Below are 25,322 nucleotides of genomic sequence, written 5' to 3'. Positions count from 1 at the left end.
TGAGGTTCCTTGGGTCACAACACAGTTCTCTGACTATTTTCATTCTGAAATGCACATAGTGTCATAGGTGCTTATGAATATTTTCTACCCTTTTCCTCTCAGATAATTCATAATAAGCAAGCTTGCTTCCATGACCTGCAGCATAAAGGGCCATTTCAGAGAAATTCTGTTATTCTGCTTTATCCCACATTTTATTTTATTTTGGATACAATTCATCCAGTTATTTCAATGAATATTTCAAATTGCAATTAAATCTGAATACTTGAAATCATTATGTTAATTAGCAATACTGAAAGGAGCAGTTTTCCTTTAAACCTCCTAAAGTGTGAAATCCAAAAGACAGATCTGGAGGGGTTCCATTTTTTCAAAACTTTTTGACTCTGAAAGAATCTCTATTAATATTGCAAACCATTCCAAGGCTTTGCAAACACGATTTAATTTAAAAATCATTTCTTAAGGAAAAGTATCACATCCAAGTTAAGTATGCTTATAATTACAATTACTAAGAGTAATGATACAAGTAAGTGGTGCTGGGAATTCAAAGATAATTTCTTATGTTAGAAACTGGAGGTAAAGTTTCATGTCCTTCTTTTGTAAAATGATCTGTCCCCCTGTTGTAAGTAGAGTACTTTGAATTTCTACCTATAGTCTCAGAATTTGCTGTAATCCAGGCAGTTGGAAATACTAATTGAAGAAATGATCATTTCTTTCCACTAGCTCAACAAGGAAACTTGCTTTGAGGTTAAACGTCCTGTTAAATTATATTTTCCACCACGCATACTTGGACGAGCTTCTGTAGCTGCCACTCCTCTCTATAAGACAGGTAGAAACATTGTTCATCAGATTCCACAGATCTGGGATGTGGTCCTTACTACTTTTAAGGGAATTATTAAATGACCAGGTAATGAACATTTCTTTTTCTTTTTTCCTTTTTCTTTACTATAACAAACCTGTTATTTTGCAGATGTATTCTTTACGGATATTAGTTACAAGATTACTCTATTTCCTGGTATTTTTGCCTTCATGGCCAGCTGTGCTTAGTGTAGACTTTGTACTCAGAGACTAGGCAAAACATTTCCCATGATAGTTTGATTTCCTTTATTTCCATAAAATGTGTACCTATGAGCTCATTGTGTATATATTGTTATAAGAAAATAATCTCTATTGTATGTATTTAGGGTTCAATATTTATAACAATTTATATGTATTTTATCAGCTTCATCTACTGATAAACACACTCAACAATATAATATAGCTGGTAATAATAGTATAAGTCTTTAATTCCAACATGGGAGGGAGAGGCATGCTGATCTCTGTGACCTTCAGGCTAATCTGGTCTTCACAGAGAATCCCTATCTAAAATTAACATGATACAGATGAATAGTATTGAACTAAAATCATCTATATTTCCCCTATTTATTGTAATTATTTAACTAATTTTCTTAAATATTTAAACTTTTAATTCAATGTTTGAAAATATGGAATATATATTTTTATTTACTAAGATTTCAGGTATATAAGAATCAAAAACCCCTCAATTTCACCTTGATAATTTTACTTTTGTCAACTGTCTAATTATGATCTAATCCACTATTATGTCCCATTATAATCCAATCACCATTCATTAAATAAGAGAAAATGCCAAGTATCACACACAAGTGACATACATAATTGCAATGGATTTTTTTTTATCATGCTCTGTTTGAATTTCTTCACTGTTGGTTTCTCACACCAATAGGGAACTACTATAAATTTGAAATTTTGCAGTTACTTATTGTCTTATTTAGAGTTTCTATTGCTGTGATAAACAAAAGCAAGTTAGGGAGGAGTTACTTGGCTCACCCTTCCATATTGCTGTTCATCATCTAAGGAAGTCAGGGCAGATACAGATACTCAAATAGAACAGGAAGTCAAACATGCCAAGAACCTGGTCCTGATGCAGAGGCCATGGAGGGGTGTTGCTTCTTGGCTTGCTCTTCATAGCTTGCTTGGCCTGCTTTCTTGTAGATCCCAGGGCCCCCAACTGAGGGATGACCCCACCCATAATGAGCTGCCTTTCCCCCAGCAAGGATTAATTAAGAAAATATTATGGAGGCATTTTCTCAATATAGGCTCCCTTCTTTCAGAAAACTGTACTTTGTGTATAAAGTTGACATAAGACTAGCCAGCATGCGCATTTAATATATTTACTAAATTTGTACTATAGATGCTGTATTGATGTTTTAGAGAAAAAAATTGGGATCCTGAAATTGTATTGTAGATAGGGTTCCATACATATTTGTACATGTGTTTGGTGGACAGACAATGAAGTCTGATCGTACTTTCTTATTTTACTAGGGCTTTTTATGTAGAGATTCACTTTGAAAAGTATGACCAGAAGTACTGAGACTCTATCTGTTTAAATTACATCTCTGTTTTATCATATGCAGAAGCATCCTCAGTGCCGGGGAGATGGTTCTGTCAGTAAACTGCTTGCTGTGTAAAAATGAACATCTGATTTCATATCTCTAGTACCCACATGAAAAACCAGGCATGGAAGTACATGTCTGCAATCAAAGCTCTGTGTAGTAGAGTGGGACAAGACACAGGCTAATCCATAGAACTTGTTAGCCTTCCTGTTTAATCAGTGAACTAGCTAGCTTCAGAGAAATAGAGGAAACCATCTACATTGACCTACATTGAAGACATCTAGTCTTCAAACACATTCATGATGTGTATGTGTGCATTTGTATGGATGCAGCTACATAATGTACACCTGTATGCATGATATACACACAAATACATATGTATTACCCACTACACACAAGTAATTTCACAGCATTCAAATTAACTCTGAGTGACAAGTGATCATACCCATCAGCTCCCAGCTCCATCTTTCCCTTGGCACAGCTTACTTGAAATTAACCCTCACTGCCCATTTTAGAGATGAAAGCAGATTAGTACTAAAGGCCCAAAATTTTTACTTCAAAGATCCACAGTGGTATTTAGTGTCTAGATGAATTTCCTAATGTTTGTTTATGTGCCCAATGAGAAAAACTATACATGCTATTTGCCTTGGTCATGGTGGTTAGTAAGAGTGTAAATCCAAGACTTATAATTGCTTCCATGATTAAAGCTTTTGTGTGATGTCTGATTTTTGCTTCTTACCAATGCAAGCTTATAATTTTCGGCAGATGCTTGAATTATTCAATTAGAATTTTAGCCTGCGCAAGCCAGCCAAGACTATAGAAAAGTAACAAGTCACATAAAATAAATTGTCTTTTTACTGGAACACCATCAAGAATGTAAATGCAGTTCTGGAGGCATTCAGCCAAGGATGAGATAGAACTAGGGAATTTCTGATCAAAATCATATTTCTATTTCAGATTTCACAGCAAATCTTATCACCTTCAGCTGTGCTTATTTGGGAAGTTGAAATAATTCTTCAGGGCCTATTTTGTTCAGATACAGAACATGCATTGACCACCACTGCCTCCTCTGGGATTCCAATTTAGACAGTTTCCCCCCTATAAGCAACTTTTAAATGAAGCTAGATTCAAATGTAGGTGGCTTGAAAATTACCAAAATTATCATTGTGAAAATGAGGTAAGGCCAAGGATAATACCCTTCCTTAGCAATGAGTACAAATGCAGATGGTTTCAGCCCAGACATATCCACTTTGGGTCTCTTCTCTGAAGAATTCAGAAAAGAATTGTCATTGGGTATGGCTACTCTCTATTCATTTTACACATTTTAAATCATTCCTGTAGTTCATTACAATTTCACACATGTACACGTTGCATACTGACCACTCTCACCTCCCACTTTACACCCACCCTTGTCCACATCTCTTATTCCTACAAGTCTCTCTCTCTCTCACTGGAATCTGTTTGCTTTGTTTTGTAACCCACCAAGATTGAGCAGCTTCATCTGTGTGGCCGTCAGTTTGCACTCCACTAGAGTCCAAGAAGGTCAGCTCAGGGCACACAACTAAAGACAATGATTCTCCATTCCCAGAATTTTCCCATCTTCATAGGTTTGGTCTGGTGTTGACTCAGTGAAGAAAAGTACAGCTGATGTGAAATGATTGTAATAGTTGTACAGTGAAGTAGAAATGTGTTATTTGGAAAATCAGTTGTGTTAGTGTTTTGATGGGGTAAATGTGAGGGAGTGTTTTCCTGAAGTGGATACAAGTGAAAGGATATTTTGTTAAAGCAAGCATCCTTTAACATGCTTGGATGCATGATGAAGGATTCTTAACTAACAACACACATGTGTTGGTCTGCCTTATATTGCATAATTGAGCTCCATTTGCCAAGACATCACAGAGAAAATCACACCAAAAAAACTTCTGGTGGTGTGCTAGCAGTTTCTTGTGACTTTTCAGACTCTGGCTGATTAGTAGAGTGATGTCAGCTGACACGGATGGCCTCACATGGAGTTTTGCTAAGACAGGCTCATGTGCTGAGGCAAGATTCATCAGGAGGCAAGACCCATGGAGGACATGTGATGTTTGGAGGGAGTATAAATAGGAGTCAACAGACTGTGAGTGGGACTTGCTTGTAAAGCTAGCTTTTTAATGCTTCTTAGTCTTTCATCTTCACTGATACTCACTTCCTTGAGAGAGGCACAGCTGAGAACTTTTCCTGATATCTCTGGTGGTTCTAACCCTCATGCTGACTTGTGCCTATTCAGCTGAGGCCTGATTCAATCCTTAAGCGCCACTGCTAAGGCTTGCTACCTCTGCTATCCTGATATGACCGAATTGGACTGCTGGTATATCAGTGAAGTGTTTGCAAGAGTGGACTGAGCTGCTGCTGCTAAGCTGTGAACTGAACTGATGATTTTCTGACAACACAGATCAGATTCGTTCTCAAGAATCATTTCTATACAGGTCCACCTCCCCTATAATCTAGGTGGCCTTTACTTCAGTCTCCTCCTGTGAGTATTTTGTTCCCTTTCTTAGAGGAACCAAAGTACCCTCACTTAAGTCCTCCTTCTTCTTGAGCCTCCTGTGCTGGGTGAAATGTGGAAATTTATGTGTCTGTGGTGAAAAAAAATCAATCTCTGGTAAGAGGAAAGGAGGGATCTTGTAAACACTGTCAGAAACAAGGAGCATGGGGGGGAGAGAGAGAGAGAGAGAGAGAGAGAGAGAGAGAGAGAGAGAGAGAGAGAGAGAGAGCACTCTGTGCTTATGTTCAATTTTGTCTGAAGGAGGCAAACAACAACAAAAATAGGCAGAAAAAATGAAAACATAAATACACAAATCATCTGCCGGGCAGTGATGGTGCACACCTTTAATCCCAGCACTTGGGAGGCGGAGGCAGGTGGATTTCTGAGTTCGAGGCCAGCCTAGTCTCCAGAGTGAGCTCCAGGACAGCCAGGGCTATACAGAGAAACCCTGTCTCAAAAACCAAAACCAAAACCAAAAATAAAATAAAATAAAATAAAATAAAATAAAATAAAATAAAATAAAATAAAATAAAAATAAAGAATATACAAATCATCAAATTCCAAGCATTCCAAATGGGATTTGGCTACTAGAATGAGGGTATTTAATATCATTTGAAAATCACTACATTCTTTCCAGGTAGGTTTTGTTTGTAAGTCTTAATATTTAATCATTTGAGTAGAATACTCACTGGGTTTTAGTCAATCAACATGAAGGTTATGTCTGATATTTCTGTTGGTAAATTAAACTTTCAAAGGAATGTATCTGAAGCATAAATATTTTATTTAGAAAAAGATCAAATAAAAAAGGGAGCACAAACCTGACACACTGAAACTAATCGAAAAGAAACTGGGGAAAGACCCTGGAGGACATAGGCACAGGGGAAAAGTTCCTGAATAGAACACCAACAGCTTATGCTCTAAGATCAAGAATTGACAAATGGGACCTCATAAAACTACAAAGTTTCTGTAAGGCAAAGGACACCGTCAAAAGGACAAAATGTCAACCAACAGACTGGGAAAGGATCTTCACCAACCCTAAATCCGACAGAAGGATAATATCTAATATATACAAAGAACTCAAGAAAGTAGAACCCAGAGAAACAAATAACCCCATTAAAAAGTAGGGTACAGAGCTAAACAAAGAATTTTCACATGAAGAACTTCGGAGAGCTGAGAAACACCTTAAGAAATGTTCAACATCATTAATCATTAGGGAAATGCAAATCAAAACAACCCTGAGATTTCACCTCACACCAGTCAGAATGGCTAAGGTCAAAAACTCAGGAGACAGCAGGTGTTGGTGAGGATGTGGAGAAAGAGGAACACTCCTCCACTGCTGGTGGGATTGCAAGATGGTGCAACCACTCTGGAAATCAGTCTGGAGGTTCCTCAGAAAACTGGGCATGTCACTTCCTGAGGACCCTGATATACCACTCCTGGGCATATATCCAGACGATTATTCAGCATGCAATAAGGACACATGCTCCACTATGTTCATAGCAGCCCTATTTGTAGTAGCCAGAAGCTGGAAAGAACCTAGGTGTCCTTCAACGGAGGAATGGATACAAAAAATGTGGTATATTTACACAATGGAGTACTATTCAGCCATTAGAAACAATGAATTCATGAAATTCTTAGACAAATGGATGGAGCTGGAGAACATCATACTAAGTGAGGTAACCCAGTCTCAAAAGATCAGTCATGGTTTGCACTCACTGATAAGTGGATATTAGCCTAGAAACTTTGAATACCCAGGACATAATCCACAAATTAAATGATGTCCAAAAAGAATGGAGGAGTGGCCCCTGGTTTTGGAAAGACTCAGTGCAAGAGTATAGGGGAATTCCAGAACAGGGAAGTGGGAAGGGGTGGATGGAAGAACAGGGGGACGGAAGAGGGCTTATGGGACTTGCGGGGAGTGGGGACCCAGAAAAGGGGAAATCATTTGAAATGCAAATAAAAATATATCAATAAAAAAGGGAGCACATTGCCTCTTCATAAACTTTTATTAATTTTTAATAATGAAATATGTTTCTGATTTTAATATTTGCTTATAATGTGATTAGTATTAATTTCAGGCTTTTGTTGAATATCTTAACTTCAAGGAAGAAATGCAGACATTTGGAATACCATTAGAAATGAGAAGACATTTCAGAAAGTCAAAAGACATATTGCCTTCAGATAGTTTAAATTATATTGTATTTGACAATGTCCTTGATTCTTAATATACAAACTTAATGTTTCTTTTTAAAGACCAAAATATGTTTATTTATCTTTGAGTGACACTGTATAAACTAAAACACAGATGCCATGTTGTCATACTGTGTGAAAATGTTTTGTTTTAATTTTTTAAGACATGGACTAATATCTATAAAGAAAGATGTGCCTTGCTTACCTTGGTTTTCAGTCTCCTGAGATTTCCTGGAAGGTGACTGCTTAAACATGGGAAGCTGGGAACAGAGTCACTTGTGTTGTCTCTCTAAGTTATCATGCTTAAGTTTGTTCTCACTTTCAAAATCATCTAAAACATGATAACATGAACACAATATTAAAATAAGGACATCCTAATACTTATTTTGTTATTAGAGATGTTGATCTGATATAGAAAATTAAATACTGCAAATTGGCTAGAATAAGTAAACAACAACAATAAAAATGTCTTTATCTTTTGTATAAAGACAAGATTTTAGGAGATGGGAGAGAGGAAGTCTTCTACTGGTTATATATATATATTTTTAATGAGAGCCATACCTTTTATTTAGCCACCAATGAGAAATTATAGATCATCTGTGAGTAAGGTTATGCATCTGTTTAGGAGTTCATTAATCTCTAGTTATGGGCTCATGTCCATTACAACTTAAGCTGGATGCACTGCAATGGCTGAACTCCATGAATTCTTGTCTTCTTGGGGCCACGGAAACTAGTCAGATATATTTTTCTTGGTAATACCTCAAGCACATGTCTCTTCCTTTTCACTCATTCTTAATTTGCATTAGCCAAGAGAAGTAATATGACAATGCTTCCTATTAAGATTCAGGGTCTTTAAAAAATTATTCAGGCCGGGCAGTGGTAGCATACACCTTTAATCTCAAAAGTTGGAAGCCAGAGGCAGGCAGATTTCGATAAATTCAGAGCCAGTCTTGTCTACAGAGTGAGTTCCAGAAAATCCAGTTCTACACCGAGAAACCATGTCTGGAAAAATTGAAAAAAAAAAAAAAACCTGTTATTTAGATCTTACAAATTAATAATAGTAAAAGGCATCACTAAAGGAGGAAAGAAAAGGACCAGTGATTCCTCTACCCCAAAGTCCAGACAAGGGGCTTAGGTTCAGCCAGCATGCAGCTAAGGTTGTGTAAATGAGAACTATATGTTTATTTTGGAGAAAGAGGCAGTGAGTCTTACTAAGATGTGAACAGGAGTTAAGAATAAGTCCGAGGTTTTTGAATTGATCAACTGAATGGTTAAGACCATAGTGTGTATAGGAAAGCATTGTAGTTGGGACAACTGAAGGGGAATAACCAGAATTCAGTGTTGAACCTCTGGAATCTACATGGTAGAAGCCACTCAGTTGGAGATGAACATAGAAACTGAGGCTGGGCTATTTCAGCCAAAGCTGTTATTTTCCTTTTGACATAACATGGTGAGGAATGTGGGCTCTGCTCAGTCTGTAATCTTTTTGTTTGTTTGTTTAACCATGTGACATTTCTTTTATTTATTCATTTATTTTCTATATTCTTTGTTTAAATTCCAAGTGATTTTCCCTTTCCCGAGTTTCCCCCTCCCCTTAAGTCCCATAAGTCCTCTTCCCTCCACCAGTTCCCCAATCAATCCCCTCTCACTCCTCTGTCCTGGCAATCCCCTACAATGCTGCATCAAGCCTTTCCAGGATCCTGGCCCTTTCCTTCCTTCTGGTCCTATAGCAATTCTTTAAGATTTATTTGGTTCAAATAGAAACCAAGTTTCTGTAAGGCAAAGGACACCGTCAAAAGGACAAAACGGCAACCAACAAATTGGGAAAAGATCTTCACCAACCCTTCATCCGAGAGAGGGCTAATATCCAATATATACAAAGACCTCAAGAAGTTAGACCCCAGGGAACCAAATAACCCTATTAAAAATGGGGTATAGATCTGAACAAAGAAGTTTCACCTGAAGAAATTCGGATGGCCGAGAAGCACCTTAAGAAATGCTTAACATCATTAGTCATTAGGGAAATGCAAATCAAAACAACCCTGAGATTTCACCTCACACCAGTCAGAATGGCTAAGGTCAAAAACTCAGGAGACAGCAGGTGTTGGCGAGGATGTGGAGAAAGAGGAACACTCCTTCACTGCTGGTGGGATTGCAAGATGATACAACCACTATGAAAATCAGTTTGGTGTTTCCTCAGAAAACTGGACATGACTCTTCCAGAGTATCCTGCTATACCTCTCCTGGGCATATACCCAGAGGATTCCCCAGCATGCAATAAGGACACATGCTCCACTATGTTCATAGCAGCCTTATTTATAATAGCCAGAAGGTGGAAAAAACCCAGATGTCCCTCAAAGGAGGAATGGATACAGGAAATGTGGTATATTTACACAATGGGATACTACTCACCAATTAAAAACAATGAATTCATGAAATTCTTAGGCAAATGGTTGGAACTGGAAAATATCATCCTAAGTGAAATAATCCAATCACAAAAGAATACACGTGGAATGCAATCACTGTTAAGTGGATATTAATTAGCCCAGAATCTCTGAATACCCAAGACACCATTAGCATATCAAGGGCTGGAGAGATGGCTCAGTGGTTAAGAGTACTGACTGCTCTTCTGAAGGTCCTGAGTTCAAATCCTAGCAACCACATGGTGGCTCACAACCATCTGTAATGAGATCTGACGCCCTCTTCTGGTGTGTCTGAAGATAGCTACAGTGTACTTACATATAACAATAAACAATTAGCATATCAAATGACTCCCAGGAAGAAGTAAGGAGAGGGCCCTGATCCTGGAAAGGCTTGATCCAGCATTGTAGGGGAGTACCAGGATAGAGAAAAAGGAGGGAGGTGATTGTAGAGAAGAGGGTGGTGGAGAGAAGAGGTGGTGGAGAGAAGAGGGCTTATGGGACATATGGGGAGGGGGAAACTGGGAAAAGGGGAAAGCATTTGGAATGTAAACAAAGAATTTAGAAAATAAAAAAAAAGAAGCAAAAAAAAAAAAAGAAGAAAGAAAGAAAGAAACCTTTCCTTGGCCAACACTACCTCCTGGAGGCTCATTAATAAACAGCTATTTTGTGTAGGAGCCGAGCTTTAGGAAAATTTCATGGGCTGCAAATATACATTTTGGGATGCTGTCATGGACATGATACTTAGATGAAATCAGTATTAGATCATATAAGAAAAGGAGGATGATTGAGGGCATTTTCTGATGGAGAAATTGTGGTAAATGTGAGAAATAAGCAGAAGATGCTGAGAATATATGCCTGAGAGGAAGAATAAAACCCAGCAGCAAACTAAAGCCAAATATGAAGTTATGTAAATAAAACATCCCAGAGAGAAGAGAACATGGAGCTGCAGGTATCCAATTTGCAAGTAGATAAGGTTGATAAGGGTTAGGACTTGGCGTGGATTTAGTGGGCGATCTTACCAATGACACTTTTTTTATGGCACTGTATCTTAATGAGATGTTATGTTTGGGTTTTGTGGAGCCCCTTGAATCTGAAGGTGGGATCTGCAATAAATACAGATGTATTTTAATATTCTAATTCATTTAAAATATTAACTATTTCAGATCCCTAAATTATTTTGATTGGTTGCTTATAGAACATAATTTTAGAGTTTTAATGTCATATCCTTTTATTCTCCTTGTATTTAATTTTTTTAGGACATATTCATAGTTTACTTGGAGAACATTCTTATTTCATTCAGTATGTTCAGATTTTGAGAAGATAATACAATACATGGTAGCCATGACACTAACGTTGTGATGATTAGGTTTAGCCAAGTTGCTTATCATGGATAGCTGGATTTTAATCACATTATTGACAGAGGGGTGAAAGCCTGTACTGTCTCCAGGTAAGGGTGCTTAGGTTTAACAAGCACTTTTCTGGCCCTATGAAAGCACAACCATTATATACACTGTAAACACCTCATGACAAACATCAGCCCCAAACATCATGCACACAGGACCAAACACAGGAGGCCTAAGGGAATGCTCTGATTTTTCATTTTTAGGTACAATCCTTATTCAAAGTTTCTGCCTTCTCAGTCACTTCAAATATGGAGCCAGTGCTGTAACAGTTCAGGATCTCCTGCGTGGAGACTACCTGGTATTCTCTGAAATTCCTTAATGGGAGACAATGGGCAGCATTCTTCAAAGCTGAATGGTTTATGCCATGGAATACCAATCTGCTCAAATGTGAGGCACACTATACAAAGCCATAGGACTAATCTTTTGAAATTAAGAGTTTTTTTTTAAGTAAGTAAATTAAGAGTTTTTAAAATGCTGAAGCCTTGCCAACGGGATCTGAACAGAAATTCTGAAAGGTTGAGGGTGATGAGACCACTTGACTAACGTTTACCCTAGTGTTTCACAGTCTTTCTGTTGCCTCTCACATGGACGCCAGTATACTTCTCTCTTGCTACCTCTTGGTTTCTTATGGATTGCCTGGCTAAAGCTGTGTCAAGCAGGTAACCAGTGATTGTCATGAAAGCCTATCTCACAGCCAGGAAAGGCCTTCTGAGACTGGCAGCCATGAATCCATTACTGGGACGCATAAGGCAATGCTTCACAACAGGGCTTGGGGTGACACTGATCACCGTTTGTTTCCCCATCACCGTTCCAAAGAACCATCATTTTTTCTTGCATAGCTTGCAAGCATTTTATCTATCGTGTGGGCACTGAACCCAATGATAATCCATTGACTTGATGCCACAGTTGTCAATGAATACATTTAAGAACCACTGAACACGAGGTGGGCAGTATCCTGCTGGTTTGCACCATGGTGTTGTTAGGCAGACATGTCACATATTGCCAATGTTCCAGAAGTTGCTGGATTTAAAACCTGGTCTTCAGAAACTCTTGAGACACCTTCTTCCAATTGGATGCCTCAAGCACAGGTAATATATTTCCCTTCACAAAAGGCTGCTGGAATGAGTAGCTCAAAAGAACCATTTTTTTCCTTGGGTACACTGTTGCCCTTGGCAGCATCTTGAAGACTCCATCTGGAGTCTTTTGTACCATGTGCTCATTCAACTGGGAGCATGCTGGCTGGTCCTGTCCATTTGACAGAATAAATGACACCCTGAGAAGAGCCTCTTTAAGGCAGTCTAAAGCAGAGTCTGCTTTTTTTTCTATACTGTAAACACAGTGATGAAGATGCACAAAGGTTCCTTTCTCTGATCAGGATTGTGGTTCATGAGTGGTCCAAGCTTTCTACTCCAACAACTGATAACATCTGTGAACTATTCAGTGGGTTGGAGACAGGTATGAGAAGAAAAGGGTAACACATTAAGCTTATTTGCCATTTCTACATCATTCTGCTTGCAGTGTTTCACAGCTGTTTCCTACCTGGCCTTGATTATGTGTCCATGTGGAAGCTAACACCTGCTAGCAATGAGGAAAAGTCCTGAGAAGCACTGTTCCAGGCCTGGTCACATGCAGAACAAGGGTTCTCTATTCATGGACATCAAAAACATGTGTTGTACCTGGTTGTTAGGCATGGCTCATTTGAATGCATCAGCCTGAGCATCCTTTGTAAGCAATGCCCTGACTGTGTTTCCATGGAAGATATCATATTCCATGGCAAGCCCCAAGGTTCCCTCTGGCCCCAGTGCTTTGGGTACTCAGATTCCTATGACCACCACATTAAAGACAAGGACTGGCTTTCTCCGTGACAATCAGACCCAGGAATTCCTCTTTTCCATGGGATCTTCACAGGGCTCTGAAGCAGAGACTGGATCAGGTACAGCTGGCACACTTCTGGACTGGCCAGAGATCTTCCTGAAAGGTGAATTTGTATAGTTTTTCCTCACAGCTAGTTGACAGACCAGTGGCTCTCTGGTAGAGAAAGTCATCTTGTTTCATCAACAGAGGTCTCCTAGTGTAAATATCAACCCCACTGTCACTCACATGAGGAAGAAAACTTGCTTTAGTACCATATGGCTTCTCCCCCATGTCTTTTTCTATATTATGTTATTTATTTTAAGATATTTTTGGAATGAATTAATTGTGTGTATTCTCAAGTATTAAGAATGCAGGTCAGGGTGGGTGGTGGTGGCACACGCCTTTAATCCCAGCACTTGGGAGGCAGAGGCAGGCGGATTTCTGAATTCGAGGCCAGCCTGGTCTATAGAATGAGTTCCAGGACAGCCAGGGCTACATAGAGAAACCCTGTCTCGAAAACAAAACAAAACAAAACAACAGCAACAAAAAGAATGCAGGTCAGAAGACAACATCTGCAAACTGGTTTTTCTACTTCCACTGCTGTGCTGTGTACTCTAAACTAGCTGATCTACACACTTCTGAAAGTCTCCTTTTTCTGGCTTCTAATGTCAGTGTAGGGGTGCTGGCATTATAGAAAACTACCACTCCTTCTCACTTTCAATATGGATGCTGTCATCATGTACAGGTAATGTTTTCAAACACTGGGCAGTCACCTTGGCCCAAAGTATATTGTGTATTATTTGCTTAAAATGTGTTGGTTGTATAATATTAGCAGTCATGGAGTCTTTGATTGGTCCAGAACACAGTAGGTTCATCATCTCATTTATCAAAAATACTGAAATTTATGACTATGATTTATGGATGATCTTTTGCATTTATCTTTGCTTGTTGACTAATGATCACCTCCATGAAGACCATTGAAGTTTGGAATCAAGAGATCTCTTTAGGAGCTGCTATCTAGTTGTTTTATATTTCTGCTCATCAGTGGACTTGGGAAGGGAAACTTTCCCTGAATGAGGAACCAGTAAATTCTACAGCTATTTGGAGTGTGAGTGGGTTGTCAACCGTTTGCTTTTTCTGTCTAAATCTAGCCCTCCCCAACTCTTCCTTAAGGTTTCTTGAAAATTTCTGACTTATTATAATCCACAATTCAAGTCTGAGTAGAGTGTCGATGTGGGTTCAAATTAATGTAGCCATAGAATCAGTTTGGTTCAGATGGTAATGAGCCCCCTTAATTGCTTTGTTTAAGGAGTGTTGATGACTGCCTCACAAAGACAAGCTCAAGATGAATAAACAACAGATCCTTGAACAGTTATTCATGTCACTATGAGGTTTAGGGTCACACTTCATGCTGATGCTTTGAAGCACAGATTTGCCTCGTTTTACAATTATTTTTTTATTGTTAGCATTAATACATCTTCTTATCATCATCATCATTATTATTATTATTATTATTTTAGTATTGGAGGATCAAAACCAGTGCATTGTATATGCTGGGCAAGGCTGTGCTATTGTCCTAATTCCTCAACTCCAGTATTAAGATTTTCTTGAAATAATACAATTATTTGTAACCATTGTAAGATGATGTATCATGTGTACTCATTTGAGTATCTAACCATTGGGCACCATTTTAAATCATTTCCTTCTACTTTTCTATCCATGGGCAGCTTTGTGAGTTTAGAAGATTTTCTTGTCATACTCCAAATCTCTTCTAATAAAAATTTGATTAGCACATCTATCATAGTAAACATTCCAGATTGCCATGGATTACAGTTCTTATCATCACAGATTCCGATTTGGTAGAAATCTACAGATTTCAAGACTGCATATTTTGAACTGTTTAACCTCCTATTTGTTAAGTGGCCTAGATCCTGTTTAATAACACAGAGCAGGCAATTGAGCGCTTTATAAGCAGACTTACAACTTGAGAGCAACACTTAATGAATTGTTTTTAATTTTGTAAAAATTTAAGAAGGTTCCCCTCCAATAATTTAAACTCATGGTGTTTGAGGTCTTATTCCTGTTTGTTATATGGCCAAAAGTTTTAAAATATATGTTGAGTTCTCCAGCTCTTGGAAAAAATAACTTCTTACTCTGTGCCTGGTTTTCTTATGTAGCTCTTGGACCTCAGTTGATGTGACCTGTTCCCCTGGATGGAAGGCCATTGGCTTTGCTGCTGTCCTGATGCTTGGTTTTTGCGGTTCCCATCTTTACCCTTAGCTGTTGTTCATCTTCATTTCTTTACTTGACTACATATTTCATCGAGACACACTAGAGAAAGATCACTGTTAGGATAATGAGTCCAGAGAATTAATTGTTTCCTATAATACTCTTTCTTTCTTATTGGTGCTCTTGAGTGAATATGTGTGGGAAGTGATGCTACTAAAAAGGCCATGCAGGGCTTCCTCATTATTCAAATATTGGATGGAGGATGAAATTTTAAACCATCTAAAATAATTATTGAATCTACTATGTAATCCACTGTTTTAATCAGTAAAGTAGCCATAAAACATTTGTAAAGACTTTTTCTATGTTCTCTTAACATATAAAATAGTTTAAATAGTATGAGAAAAAATACAATTCTTCCTCCTCCTCTTTTTCCTTCTTTAATGTTTGTAATGTATTTTTGTTTTGCTTTTATGTGTTTAATACTTGTATAAATCCTGGTTATTAGTGCTATGATGAAACACCGTGACCAAAAACAAGTTGAGGAGGAAAGGGTTTATTCAGACTATACTTCTACATTCTTTTTCATCAACAAAGGAAGTCAGGAGAGGAATTGAAATAGGGCAGGAACCTGGAGCAAGAACTGATGCAGAGGCTATAGACAGGGTACTTCTTTTTGGTTTGCTTCCCCATGGCTTGCTAAGTCTTTTTTCTATTCTTTTTTTTTTCTTTTTTTTTTATTCGATATAATTTATTTACATTTCAAATGACTTCCCCTTTTCTAGCCCCCCCCCCGCTCCCCGAAAGCCCCGTAAGCCCCCTTCTCTTCCCCTGTCCTCCCACCCACCCCTTCCCACTTCCCCGTTCTGGTTTTGCTGAGTACTGTTTCACTGAGTCTTTCCAGAACCAGGGGCCACTCCTCCTTTCTTCTTGTAACTCATTTGATGTGTGGATTATGTTTTGGGTATTCCAGTTTTCTAGGTTAATATCCACTTAATAGTGAGTGCATACCATGATTCACCTTTTGAGTCTGGGTTACCTCACTTAGTATGATATTCTCTAGCTCCATCCATTTGCCTAAGAATTTCATGAATTCATTGTTTCTAATGGCTGAATAGTACTCCATTGTGTAGATATACCACATTTTTTGCATCCACTCTTCTGTTGAGGGATACCTGGGTTTTTTCCAGCATCTGGCAATTATAAATAGGGCTGCTATGAACATAGTAGAACATGTATCCTTATTACATGGTAGGGAGTCTTCTGGGTATATGCCCAGGAGTGGTATAGCAGGATCTTCTGGAAGTGAGGTGCCCAGTTTTCGGAGGAACCGCCAGACTGATTTCCAGAGTGGTTGTACCAATTTGCAACCCCACCAGCAGTGGAGGAGTGTTCCTCTTTCTCCACACCCTCTCCAACACCTGCTGTCTCCTGAATTTTTAATCTTAGCCATTCTGACTGGTGTAAGATGAAATCTTAGGGTTGTTTTGATTTGCATTTCCCTAATGACTAATGAAGTTGAGCATTTTTTAAGATGCTTCTCCGCCATCCGAAGTTCTTCAGGTGAGAATTCTTTGTTTAACTCTGTACCCCATTTTTTAATAGGGTTGTTTGGTTTTCTGGAGTCTAACTTCTTGAGTTCTTTATATATATTGGATATTAGCCATCTATCTGATGTAGGATTGGTGAAGATCTTTTCCCAATTTGTTGGTTGCCGATTTGTCCTCTTGATGGTGTCCTTTGCCTTACAGAAACTTTGTAATTTTATGAGGTCCCATTTGTCAATTCTTGCTCTTAGAGCATACGCTATTGGTGTTCTGTTCAGAAACTTTCTCCCTGTACCGATGTCCTCAAGGGTCTTCCCCAGTTTCTTTTCTATTAGCTTCAGAGTGTCTGGCTTTATGTGGAGGTCCTTGATCCATTTGGATTTGAGCTTAGTACAAGGAGACTAGGATGGATCAATTCGCATTCTTCTGCATGCTGACCTCCAGTTGAACCAGTACCATTTGTTGAAAAGGCTATCTTTTTTCCATTGGATGTTTTCAGCCTCTTTGTCGAGGATCAAGTGGCCATAGGTGTGTGGGTTCATTTCTGGATCTTCAATCCTGTTCCATTGATCCTCCTGCCTGTCACTGTACCAATACCATGCAGTTTTTAACACTATTGCTCTGTAGTATTGCTTGAGGTCAGGGATACTGATTCCCCCAGATTTTCAGCCCAGGGAAGGCACCAGCTACATTGAACTGCACCCTATCCCATTTATCACTAACTAATAATATGCCCTACGTGTACATGCTACTAATCCCAGCACCCAAGAGGCAGAGGCAGATGGATCTCTATGAGTTCAAGGCCAGCCTTTTCTACATAGCAGTTTGTAGCACAGCAAGAAAGCTAGATGGTAAGACCCTGTCTCAACACACACACACACACACACACACACACACACACACAAACACACCAAAAATGTCCTTCAGGTTTCCATACAGTATAACCATTTTCTCCTGTCGCCATCATTCTCCAACATGACATTTGATTGTGTCATGTTGGCATAAAACTATCTAGCACAGTGATGTACTTTTTTAGACAGAGGATAGCTACTGTCATATAAAAGTGAGGACAGGTTGCAAGGAAACAGCAAATTTAAAATGTGCTAATATAGCTATGGTCCCAATCATTTTAGATCTGTGCTGCCAAGTATATGACAATCAGCAGCCACAGGTGGTTATTTCCATTAAGTCAATAAATAAAAGGATATAATAATTAATCATTCAAATTAGTGTAACATAATTAAAAGTGTACAGCTGATTTCTGAGTCCGGTGACCATACTTTACCCATAAGAGGCTAGGTATCTCTATAGATCACTCAATTTTTCTGAAAATTTATTGGACATTTGTGTACTTGAGACTCTCAGCTTCTTGACTCCATATGACCAGAGAAGAGCAAGTGTTTCTCAGGTAAATGGATGGTATTTACTTCGGGTGGGGATAAGATGATCTTGAGAAAAGAAGTGGCCTAGAAATTTCTACTTATGATTGTGTGATGAGTGACCATAGGTTTGTAATAAGATGTGTTTCTGAAGTATGAAACTGTATTTAGCCTAAAATTGACCAGCCTGTTTTATTCTATTAGAGCCCGCAGAAGCCTCAATGCCTGAGTATTGCCTTATTATTTTTAATTGAAGCGTTAGTTACTTAAAACGGTGTTTACAAATGACTGCACATTTTCTGCTTAAGGAAATGTCTAACAACATGAGAATTTTCATAGTTTGAACAATAATTGTTTTCTTTATAGTAAACAAAAATTACTTTCAGCTTCATTTTGTAACACGTAGTAAAAGAAATTGCTGAAGTACCAACACAGAGAAGTAGGCGGGGGTTGATGGGAGAATGGGCAGAGGGAAGAGGGCTCAGGGAACTTATGGGGAGGGGAGAACTGGGAAAGGGAAAATCATTTTGAATGTAAACAATATTGAAAATAAAAAAAGTATAAAAAGAAAAAAGAAAGAAAAGAAAAGATTCCTTAATGCTATTAAAATTCAGCCAGAGAAATATTTGTTAGTGCTTTCAAATTTTGTAAGAATATTCATTCTTACACACCATATGACTTCCAGAGCATATATAGATCCACCCTCCACTCACAGCTTATGTACTTGCTTCAGGTCTGTACCAGACATTTCCCTTCAGATTTTTTTAGAGTGTAACTCATAAAACGTATGATTACGAAAAGTCAATTTATGGAGAACTGTGTTTAAATCTCTATGTCCTGAAAGAGGAGAATAAGGCAAGTAGGTGTTGAGTGGGTATGGCCATTGGGATTCCAGTGGCCATCTATGTTCCATTAATGTTCCTGATATTTAACAGAACAGAAGCAGGAGGAGCAGATTGATGCTGATAGGACCAATGGGTCTAGCAAAGATTTAGGGAAATAATTCTGAGTAACTGCTACATAGTTTTTAAGTCCTGAGAACCTCATTGGTCTACAACTAGAAACACAAATTACTCAAAAGTGTAAGTACTCCTCTGGCTGAGCAACTCCTGGCTTGAGACCAAGTCTAACTAAGAAAAGGCTACATGTGCTTTGCCCAGACTATTTTTCACCTGCTGCAAGCTTTTATTTGTTGAAATACAAGTGAACCACAGTGGGACTAATGAGTCAACAAATGTGTTTGTCTTTAGGAAATTCAAGCAAAGTAGAGTGTCACCTTATTCTGTTTTGTGTGGTTATAATAGAATTCCTAAAGAATAGAGGTTTGTGCATTTTGATTTTAGAAGCTGTGAAGTTCAAGATCATGAATGCTTCATATGGTGAGAACCTGCTTGCATCATTTTATGATAGAAGGCAGAAAGCAAGAGAGCAAACCTTTTAGAATTGAACTTCCTTCCATTAACTAAAGTGTAGAAAAAACAATAACAAATCATTCCCATGATTGCAAATCTATGGTAATGGGGGATTATGCCACTAATTTATTCATTAATGATGGAGCCTCATGAGTTAAGCATTGTTTATAGACTCAAGGTCTAGCAATGTTGCGTGGGGCATTAAGTTTCCAATATAGTAACCCTAGCAGAAATCAAAGAATAAGGAATGGTAAGATGATTGTGATACTAAAATATTAGTAGTAGGAGTTTGGAATAAAGGTAGAAGTCTATAGCCATCAGTTTTGCCATGATTATGTTTATGACCATAGAACATATAGGTGAGCAGAGTCATAAAATTGCAACTTGAAAGTCAGGTGAAGGAACAAACGGGCTCACTTTATGCATCTTCCCTGCTCCTATACTACAGGGAAGAACCTTATTTTATAGAGATTGATGGTAATAGTGAGCATAACTTCATATCTCCAAAGATTTTTATGGGACAAGAATGAAGATGACTACATTATGTATAATATCTTAGCAACCACAATAGACAATTTATATATAAGGGGATTGAGACCAGATAATTTATGTGTTTTGGTAAAATACCAGATAAGAGGAAAGTATCCTCTATGTGTTCTTATAGAGTTTAGTCACTTGGGCTACCTAATAATCCTTGGTGTGATGGCTTGAATAGAAGTGGTCACCATAGCCTCATAGAGAGGGGCACTATTGGGAAGGGTGGTCTTGTTGGATTAGGTGTAGCCTTGTTGGAGGAAATGTGTCACTGGTGGGCTTTAAGGTCACAAATGCTCAAGCTAGGTCTAGTGTCTTTCTTCCTGATGATCCAGATGTAGAACTCTCAGCTCCTTCTCCAGCACCATGTATGCTTGAGTGCTACTTGCTGTGCTTCTTGCAATGACAATAATGGATCAAACCTCTAAACCTGTACACCAGTCCTAATTAAATGTTTTTCTTTGTAGCAATTGCCATGGTCATGGTGTCTCTTCATAGCAATAGTAATCCTAACTAAAACACTTGGTTTCTTTCTTTGCAACAGAGAAGGAAATAGTATAAAATTCAATGATGATGAGTTTATGACAAAGCAAATTCTATTTTAGGTATTTTAAATCTGCTATCAATCTCATACAACCATGCATCTAATGTACACTGTCGCATTGTACAGCTGTTGGTGATAGTGTGTTCCTTCTGATTTAATGTACAATATGAGTACTGCTACAGAACACATTGTATTTAATTCTTTCTTTCTCATCAAAGTTACCTAGATGGTGATGATAACAACTCCTATGTACTACAGAATGTTCCATGCATTGTGCTAAGAGGTTTGAAAGAATATAGATTTAATACTTATATCCCTCTGATGAAAGTGTTATTATTATGTGCATTTTTAGATTGAAACACTGAGCTTGGCTAGAACTTAAATGGAGATAAAGAACCTAAAAGTCTAACACACACACACACACACACACACACACACACACACACACACACACACATTTGCTTCTCTTTACCCTTGCCTCTGAAAGATACTCCATTAGCTGTTCAGCTTCCACATTGGTACTGAAGTAATGAATATTTGTAAAGCCCACATCATGTTTCTAGTGTGGCAAAGTACCTGGATTCTACCATCTGGAAACTTTTATCCAAACTATGGGTACAGAATGCTATTCAACAGAAAACTGGAGAATAAACAAATACCAGTGTTCGAAAGTTCAAATGCAATGGAAACAGAGGAAGAAAACTGATTGGAGCTGAAGATATAAGAAGTGTTGCATGGGATCAATTGAAGTTTACAGTACTTTAAATTTCATATGTGGCCAAGAAAATCAATAAAACAAGAATACATTCTAGAAATGGAGCACACCACAAGCAAATGCCAAGGGATCACTGAAGTAAGTGGCCTGAGGGACTGTATTTGAAATTCTGCAGTCATCTGACTGCTGTGTGTCAGGTATTTATTATGGAGATGGAAATGGTTGCCCACTGACAGGTAAACAACCAAACTGTATGTTGATATCATCTGTCAGGATAGCTCAGGTGTATAATGTATCTGATATCAGGTTAGTGTTCAGGTTAGATATCAGGATATTCAATATAGTATCCAACTATGAGTTCCCTTGAGCCTTTTAAATGCATCAATACTAATTTTGTAAATCACAGCCAAAAAAAAAAAATCGGAGCTATGTTTGATTGTGTTTTAGTCTCAGATTGGTTTTAATTAACTGAATGTCATAGGTTAACTTCATTAACACTGTATAAGGTGGTTCATATTATTAGATAAGGATGAAAAAGTAATGAAAGAGTTTTGAAAATAATACATTACTTTCTTCACTGATATTAACCAGCAGTATGGATTACAGGAGGCCTAAGTAGAAGCTTGGGTTTTTGAGAAGTTAGCCTTAGCAAGTTAATGAAGTGACTCACAGTAATCCAAATTAATAAAAAGTAAAAATGAGTACTATGTGAAGAGAAACTAAAAGTTCTGTAGGCTTAGAAAAGGGGATCTTGGAATTAATGAGAAAGATACAGATACAGAGACAGAGGCAGAGGCACACAGGTAGAGAGTCACATGGATAGAGAGACAGATACAGAGACACATAGACAGACAGACTCAAACACACATAAACATACACAGAGACAGACAGACAGAGAGAGATGGAAGGCACTAGAGATAAAAGATGAAAAGGCACACATGGCCCATCTCTTCAGTTGCATCACTCTAAGCATCTAGCACATCATTCAGAATTTCAAAGAATAAATAAGTTTATTCTACTTACATTATTATGACTAGGATAATTCAGTCTTCCATGATATAGGACACATTTTTGACAGAATTTTTTAGTGTCTATATATTTAGATTGTATTCATAAAGAATTTTTCTATTTTTTTTAACCAACATAACAGACAGAGAAGGTTTTCTGTCAAATAAGAAAACAAAAATCACACTAAACTGAACAAAAGTAATATAGAATCAATAAAAGCAATCCATTTTACAAAAATAAAAAAAAAACAGAAAAATCTTTGCTACTCTCTTTACCAAACAAATTACAAACTTCCCCTGTGCTTTTCTTCCATGGCAGAGCTAGACAGGCCTTATTTCATCATGGCCCCTTTAACTTATCCTTGTTTTGCTTCTCCCTTATATATGTTTATTATTATTGAAAGCTCTGTAACTATAATGTACTTAGAGTGACATATGTTCAATTTAAATAACTTGTTTATGCTTGGGTAGAACTATTGTCAACTAAAATGAGTGAGAAACAATCATTGACTTGAATCCTTCTGGCCACCAGAATGTAAATATAATTTGATCTTACTATTTCTTATATCATATTTGACAAATAAGTCTATTTACATTATTATGACTAGGATAATTCAGTCTCCCATGATATAGGACACATTCTTATTTTTATACTAACATAACAGACAGAGAAGGCTTTCTGTCAAATAAGAAAACAAAAATCATACTAAACTGAACAAGAGTAATATAGAATCCATGAAAGCAAGTCTTTTAGAAAATCATTCAAGCACAAAATGGAATTAAATACACGGCAGAGATATCATTGTGGATCAGTGTCACAAATCTCTGAAGATACTAGAATGCTTATGGACATTGCTGTACACTGTCTCCAAACACACACCATAGGTCAGAACCAGAACTACATAAGAAATATAAAGCTAAGGATTATAAAACAAAAAAATATCAGTATCATAAGTAATTCAGGCCATGAATGATTATTTCAGTAAAACATAGTATAAAGGCAATCATCATTGTATATTAAACTGTTTTTCATTTAAAAATGCTACAAAGGGAATAAAATGTGATGATTGAGAAAGAGAGGCAAACTTAGCAAGACACATTAATAAGAGCAGGTAAACTATGGAATATGAAAGCAAATCTCATCAGTTCATTGAGCAAAGATAGACTACAAAAGTAAAAAGGTGAGCAAGTTATGTGAACATGTACTTAACAGAACAGAACAAATGCATTTGGCCAATGCACAAATGAATAACTTTTCTACCTTTTATTCCCTACGATGATGGGTAAAGCAAGATGGAACCTTCTGACCTTCTAGAGCCAAAGCAAAGGCCATATTCTGCGAAGGAAATCCCAAGCTTGCTGAGGCAGCCCAAATACCCAAGTACCCTCTCCAGAGGTGTATGCCCAGGGGAGAAACCATCAGGCTCTGACCCTGAAGATGACAGAGTTGTTCTTTCTGAATGGCAATGCCCACCAAACACTGGCTCAAGTAGGCTGTAAAGATACTCTGTGACACAGCTGTGGTTAAGGCCAACACCTAGATGAGGTTTGATGGAGAAGATGGTATATCTTAGCTTTTGATTATACTTTGGATTTTGCCAATAAAATTGGGGCCATCTGCACAGAATGCTGCTGACTGATTTCAATGCTCCCTCATCATTAAAAAGTATATTATCTCATTAGGGATCATGAAATTAGATAATAGAATCACAATGTCATGCTAAATAACCAACACTAGATTTATAATAGTTTATAAAACATTTATGAAACATTGGTAGTACAACATTTGGAAAGAGATTCTCCTTAAGGAAATCAGTTGAAGGTATATATACTGTAAACATCAACAATTCCATTTTCTGAATTTATTCAAGATAATGTTTTTACATTAGGTAGCAATGACTAGACAATTTTCAGACTTGATACTAATCAATCAAATGAAATAAATTTAAAGTTTTCAAAATAACTTAATTATCTATTCATAGGGAAAGTATAAACATAATGTTATCTACTTATACTTTGATACACAAAAATAGTATACTGATTGACAGCTACATTTGTCAATCAGTATTTCCCAAAGTCCTTAAGAACAGCAACACTGCCACTCAGTGTGAAAGATTTTCTAAGTCAAAGTCATTGATATATGAATATGTGACAAAACCCCAAGGATGCAGATAACTGTGGTTATCTTCTGGGTAGATGCTTCCAGGAGGAGCACTGTGGTATACTCTTAGGAGGATCAAGATCAATTTCAAGGAGGCACCCAGATCTTCTTCCTCTTAAGGTGGCTCATGGGAGCACAGATATTTATTTTCATCAACAATGTGTAATGTGACCATATATACTGCAAAGGCACATTTGCATGAGTCTGTCAATCACAAATTCTGTAACCTAACACACACAGACTACAATTATGTGCTATGCAGTTAGTGTGTACTAGGTGTCAAGTTTACTCTTGGTGCTGGGGATACCGTGGTGAGGAAAGGCAAATCCAGTTCTTGATCTTATGGAGTTGTATAAAAGTCAGAATAACCCATAACATTTGTCCCACTAATGCACTGGTACATCTCTCAGACAGGTATCTCTTGGGGCTGGGTGACATTGATGATTACCTTTCTCCTTGAGTGTGCAAAGTGCCTTTCAGTGCTATAGATGCTAGGTGGTAGGGGTGAAGCTTTTAGTTGGACCTCAGCTAAATTGCTTTATGTTCAATGACATTAGTAAATCTTACCTTCAGCAATATAGTCTGACCAAGAACATGAAACTAGGTAGAGCTTATGGACCTGGGAGAAGATCTGCTATTATTATTATTCAGCTAAATAAATATGGTGATAAAATAAGTACTTAGAACATATTACAATACTTGTAGATTAGTCCATTGCTCAACCCTCATCAGAAACTACTGAAGTAGATGGAAATTAATTCTGAGATCTGCAACTGCACAATATGCAGAGAGCAAGAGACTTTGGATCACTAGATCTTAAATCAGATGTCTTCATCAAACTCCTCCCTCCCCTGGTGACTCAGTGACCATGCAGAATAAGAGGTGATTATCAGTGGCTGAGGTGGAGGATGACTCCAAAGAAACAGTGTCTTCCATATATGATCTCATAGAGACTGTAGCAGCATGCATAACACCTGTATAGGTTCAAGCTAGGT

Source organism: Apodemus sylvaticus, chromosome 16 (assembly GCF_947179515.1).
Source record: "Apodemus sylvaticus chromosome 16, mApoSyl1.1, whole genome shotgun sequence".
Lineage (NCBI taxonomy): Eukaryota > Metazoa > Chordata > Mammalia > Rodentia > Muridae > Apodemus > Apodemus sylvaticus.
The sequence above is the reverse complement of the archived record's forward strand: the minus strand, read 5'-3'. Positions refer to the sequence as shown.